This window comes from Akebia trifoliata, chromosome 9, assembly GCF_017979445.1.
Source record: "Akebia trifoliata isolate Shusen 1 chromosome 9, ASM1797944v1, whole genome shotgun sequence".
Taxonomy (NCBI): Eukaryota; Viridiplantae; Streptophyta; class Magnoliopsida; order Ranunculales; family Lardizabalaceae; genus Akebia; species Akebia trifoliata.
In genome coordinates this window covers 14603448-14608867 of record NC_141383.1, presented here as the reverse complement: position 1 = coordinate 14608867, position 5420 = coordinate 14603448, and the positions used below count along the sequence as shown (strand labels likewise).

At 31.9% G+C, this 5420-nt stretch overlaps 1 long non-coding RNA gene across 1 annotated transcript; it reads right to left on the bottom strand.

Annotated features, from left to right (window-relative positions):
• Positions 1-1159: 1159 nt before the first annotated feature.
• Positions 1160-1942, bottom strand: LOC147394363 (uncharacterized). The gene is made up of 2 exons (XR_015181827.1): positions 1609-1942; positions 1160-1481 (listed from the first exon to the last, which is right to left on the bottom strand). It is a non-coding gene; the product is annotated as an uncharacterized LOC147394363 (long non-coding RNA).
• Positions 1943-5420: the final 3478 nt, after the last annotated feature.

Genomic DNA, 5420 nt, shown 5'->3' with positions numbered 1-5420 from the left:
CACAAATCGACCAAGCAATTCTAGATATGTGTACCAATCAGAGTAAAATACATGAAGCCAAACTGATTACTAGGGGTGCAACTTGGTTCGGGTTGGTTCGGTTTAGAGCCAAATCAGAACCGAACCGACCAAGGTCGGTTCCATTATATGGAAACTAGAACCGAACTAAACCAAACTGACCTTAATTTGGTTTGGTTCGGTTCGGTTCGGTTCGGTTCCATGGGTTGCCAAAAATCTCCTGAAACAAGTATTTTTGAAAACTTGATCCTCAAAACTTGCCTTAACAATGTAATCAGCACTAGACGTCAATAAGCACCCTCATTTCCAAATTGCAAATATATACTTTTTTTTTACAATATATAAAACAAATACATGTAAACATAGGGACCTAATTCTTAATATATAGGTAAGTGTTCACATCTCTAGATATGTAGAAGCAATCATACATGTTTATACGGTAAAATATAATTCAACGAATAAGTCTATATAAGGGTGTACCATGTTAACACTGCTCTCAAAATATCTATTTTTGACTATATGCATATTAATGAGGATGAGTTGCAATGTTAGCCACAACGTGTATCGTCTCTCCTTGTTAAACCATAAGAAAAGACTAAAAGACAAGGTGACTCAAGTACTCTAGCTTATGATTATGTTAAGTGCTGATGGAGATAAAACTAATCAGCACTAGACCGTCAATAAGCGTACATGGAGATATAACTTCCCTCATATATGTATATATAGCGAATTATTCCTAAACATTCAAAATCACATAAAGATGTATACTAATCAATGTTCACAATGCACAAGAAATGTTTGTTATGCATCAATTGTTTGTTCTTATATAGCCAAAGAAAAGCTCGAAAGCGAGCTGGTTCATTCTTATCTTCATATATTCATTCACTAAGTTCAGGGGAATGTGAAATCTAATAGAACTAATCAACTATTCAAACCCAAATCAACCACAGAAGAATAAAGTCTCATTTCCTCATCAACAATCAAAGCAAACGAATCGAGCAATAAATTTGTTGAAGAGAACTGACACACATTATCTTCCAGAATCACAAACAGAAAAATAAAATAAAATAAAATTTGAAATTCTACCTATAATAAAAATAAAGCGAAAATTCAATGAAGAAAACCAGATCAACCATCAAAGTGAAGCTTAACCTAAAACATAAATTGAGAAATCAAGGTACCATAGATCAATCATGTCTAAACTAAACAAAAACAGCCTTATTAGACAGATCAAAATATATTAAAGAAAAAGGAAACATTTCAAGGTTCACGTTAACTTACTCTATTTCTTTCTAACATCAGTTTGAGCTCTAACGCTAGGGAAGAAAACCCCTGTCCCTCCAGATTCCTTCACAAAACCACCTTTGTAAGATCCATTTACCTTAAAAGGAAGAAAGTGGTTTTGACCCTGGTTTTGCGGCCTCTGCAGAACCATAAATCTTGGTTTGCACAAAGCTCTCAACCTGCAAACAACAGAACGAAAAAAAGAAACACATTTCTCCATTAAAGCTGAAAAGGGAAAGTTTTAAATAAAACAACCCAAAAATAGAAATCAAACAAAACCGTTTCGGTTTTCTTGTTTAACTCTACCCGAGTATGAGCCGATTTAACCAGAGAAAACTAATAAACCGGCCTCGGTTCGACAACAAAACTTCCACGCCCAGCAACGTAAACATGGTGAAAACCACCACCATCATCTAAGTTTGGAGGGAAGTCCGCCATTAAAGCTAACTAGAGAGAGAGAGATAGAGAGGGATGACCCGCCGGATTTGAGAGGCAGCCCGCAGCCGCACTTCAGTCTTGAAGGAGACGAGAGAGAGAGAGAATAGAGGGAAAGAAGGAAAGAGACATCCATTAGGGTTTTACACAACTCTTATATATTATGTTAAGGTAACTTCTTAATTCGGTTTTCGGTTTGGTTAGGTTATCCATTGAGTCTGAGCCGAAAATCCAACCGAACTCATTCCGTTCTTCGTTATTTAATCTGAAATCGAATAGTTATTCAATCTGAACCGAATCAAACCAACTCAAAATTCACGATTTGGTTTGATTCTCAATTTGAACCGAATTAAATTGCACTCCTAGTAAATATATTCTTAATCCTAAAGTCTTAAACCCTAATGTTATGTCACTGGCTGTAGTTGGATGTTAGTTTTGCCATTAACACTATTGAAGGATTGAAAATCCAATTTTAAAAGTTTAACGACAATTTCTTCAAAACAGAGACTTAGCGTTGAAAATAATTTCAAAACTAGTATGGGCACTAAATTGGAGCACTTGCAAGTTGCAATGGATTCAGGTCAAACTAATTCATAAGGATCGGATCTAATAATAACTTCATAAGATTGGGTTTTAATGAATTTAATTATTAGGATCGGATATATTCGGATCTATATCCAATCCAAAACCAATCAAATCAAGGTATATCGGATCAAATCCAATTTAGTAAATAAAATATAAATAATATGACTTACATTTTATCAGTTGGGGCTTGATTTAAAATTAAATTGATAGATTGTTAAATTGTATCCTTGTAGAATCCAAATTCTCTGTTCGAAGTAAATTGGATTTTGAATTTGATCTGATCCACTAATAAACCTACTAATGTAGGAGTTAGTAAGTTATAACTTGATGCACCCCCACAAATATTTAAGAGCCTTGCTGGATTGATCTCAACATTGTATCTCTAGTACACTTCCACGTTAGGAAAGTGCAACATGAGGTACAATCTTGAGGTCAGTTTAGCATTATTCAATATTTAAAGTTTAATTCTTATTTTCTAAAGAAAAAATGTTGAACTAATTTTGTTGTGCTTAACATTGCTTTGATATGATAGTGCATAAAGAACATATTCTCTTGTATCTTGAGAAAAAATATACATGGTTCTTTGTGTACTACCACATTAGCGCAATGGCCAACGAAGTTGGTCTAGAACAACTATTATTTAAATGAGAGAAGGATGAATAGTATCAATGCAAGCTCATGTTAACATAAATATTGTCTTTTTTTTAATTACAAATCATGTAACAATGATGAAAAAAATAAAAATTAGAATAAAAGGGTCATCCTACAGTGACATCCAATAACACTTTCTAGGTATTGTTTGTGTAGAAGTATTGATTTTTCTCGAGTGTATTTGTATATCAAAAAAAAATATCCATGGTTTTGCATACACCATAACGTCAATGCACTACCGGGGGGTATTGTTATAGTAACTCATTGTAGACAAAATAAAATAATATGTAAAGAGTTCTTTCCTAAGTTGTAATTAAAAATCTCAATGGATCACTTGACCGATCAAATGCATGTCCTTTAAATGGTAGATTTCATTGTTGGAGGATAATCAAACTATGTGATAATCGATCAGAAATTTACCACAAATTTCATTGTTAATGTAATAATATGTGCAATACATATATAATGTATTTTTTTAATATTACTTCCTCTTTTAGACCAAAACCCTTATTGTTCATATAAACTTGGTAACATCTCTTTAATGAAATGATGAGAAACATTTTTTTCGTTCATCTGTGGTTAAGTATTCATTTATATAAGGGTCTCTACCCCCATAACTCTAATAACAAACCCTATAACATTAGCACCACAGCATTGTATGTGTTCTCTCTTTCCCACGTTACATTGACATTAAATCCTAAGCCCCTACGATTACTTTAAAATAAAAATAAAGGCTATAGCGGTACAATTACTTTACTTATACTTGGAATCTACGATTTGAAGATTTTATTTTTTATTTTTCCTCAACACCCCTTGCACAAAAGTCCATTTAATAAATAAAAAAAATTTCTTTATTTCTTAATAACCCTCATGCACCTTTCAATATGATTTAAATGATCAAGATGGACAATTCAAGATCAACCTTTTATAACCATTGTGATTAATGATTAAAATCATTGATCCCAACATTTGAACATGAATCATCGAAATCAATTATTCATATTCTCGAAACTAACTGAATCATTGACATTAATGATTATAATTGTCATGATCGACGATTTAGATTGTTGATCTTAACTACTTCATTCCTCAATCTTGAAGACATAAAATATTATAATTGTTGAGATTGATGAATTAGATTGTTGATCTTAATGATTTAATACCTCGATCTTGATGATTTGAGTTTGTTACAAGACAATAGAGGGGGCATTAGATAGATTTTGCTAATTGATTCTTAAAATACGGCCCTAAAACTTAGGGGGGTATTTTGATTGCAAGGCAAACTTTAAGGAAAATAGTTTGTCGTGAAAATTTTAAATTTAATAATTTTACATGAAAATAGGGTGAAAAATCATTTCCATTAAAATTTTAATTTTTATATGTTTGGTTGTCCAAATAAAATGTGGATTTCATTTTTCTAGTTATACCAATGGAAAAAAAATGAAATTCATTGTCGACCACAATTCCCCCTACCTTCTCACGTACACCCTCTCTTCTTTAGTTGCCTACATCCCTCTCTTTATTCTCCTCTCTCCTCTCACCTTCCAACCTCTTCTCTTTTCTCACCTACATTTCACCGCCATGGAAATTGAATTCCCATGCAATCATACATGCCCTAACTTCATGTTAACCTTTTTTTTTTTTCAAAATCACATTCAGTTTAATATGATAGAAACTCAAAACTTATATTTATAAATGTCAAATGTCATTTTATTTTCTAAATAAAAGAACAATGACTCATACATTGGTCATGACTAGGTGATTAGTGAAAAAATACAAAATCTCACAGTTAAAACAGATGAAATTCGATGATTGAGATTTATATAATTTTACTTTTTTCATAGACTTAAAACAAATCCCAAAGATAAATCTCTCCATTGGATTCATGTTTTAACAGTCGAAAAGGTCAAGTTCATGTTACTTAATCTTAACATTTAACAAGATATGAATAGTTTCTTGATAATGAATATTTTTGTCAAAAAACATTGTATATTTTATTCTAGTCTTAAAGATATATTTTTTTCTTATGAGTTCCCAAATCAAATTCTAATTTTTGTTATTCATATATGACGATGATATAAAACTTTCATTTGAAAAATTAATGATCAAATTATCGATACACATTCACTTCACGTCATGTTAAGCATGGATAAAAATCATGCAATAACCACCATGTGAAAACGAAGGGAAGCAGAACAAACCAAAATAGTCGCTTAAAATATTAAGCTGTAAAACTTATAAAATAAATTGATCCGGGCCTTCCCATTTATTTATTAAGCAATCATCTACAGCATAGAGCTTTTCATGTATGATTTCTAAGAGATATTATTCATCCCTATAAAAGTTAGGACATTAAAAGGCTGAGGGGGCAACATTCCTCAATTTACTACTTCACTCAAATGCAATCTAATTGCAATGATTCAAAACTAGGCTTAATTATACACCAC